Consider the following 832-nt stretch of genomic DNA (forward strand, 5'->3'; position numbering starts at 1 on the left):
TTAGTATAAATATGAAATAATTGTAGCCCAAGGACCGAGCTTTTTGTCACTCAACTTGTCATCTCCATTCTATTTTTTCTCCTTCTCTATACAATACATTTTGATACCTGGCAAATAGCTGCTCTGGTTTTCATATCAGTCCCTTATTATTCAATCCCGACAAACTTAATTATGTTTAATAACCCGCAGTACAATATTACGTTAAAACCATTTGCAAAATCTAGTAATATCACTATATAACTATTAGCATTATTCAACTCAGTTTTTCGCTGTTCAACAAAGAAAGCCATAATAACAGCAAAGCCAGAAATAGTAAAATTTGTTTCGTCTACGCGTGTCGAAGCCTAGACTTTACGAGACACAGAAGACCAGATTTGAGCACAGTAATCCAGATGTGGACGTATCAAGGCCTTATAAAGAGGAATAACAATTTCCTTATCTCTACTTGTTAAGGTGTTCTTCAACAGTCAAATAATCTTATGGGAAACCTTAGCAACATGCCCTCTAAACTGGAACTCTTTGTCTACCAGTACCCCCAAATGTCTAGCTTCATCTACTTCCTGGAGTATAGTGCCATCAATGTGGTAAAATACAGCTTGAAATCTGATTATCTCAAAATGCATAACTTTACATTTCTCCACATTAAACTGATATCCGTTATCTTTTTCCCATACTGACAGCCTATTTAAATCGTTCTGCAAGCTTTCCATGTCGCCTTGTTTATCTATTACTCTACCTAATTTCTCATCATCAGCAAACAACTGAACATTTCCTTTCAGGTTATTTCGTATATCATTTATGTACAAATTAAACAGCAATGGTCCCAGCATGG

Source organism: Typopeltis vanoorti, chromosome 22 (assembly GCF_054136105.1).
Source record: "Typopeltis vanoorti isolate ZY-2024b chromosome 22, IOZ_Tvanoo_1.0, whole genome shotgun sequence".
Lineage (NCBI taxonomy): Eukaryota > Metazoa > Arthropoda > Arachnida > Uropygi > Thelyphonidae > Typopeltis > Typopeltis vanoorti.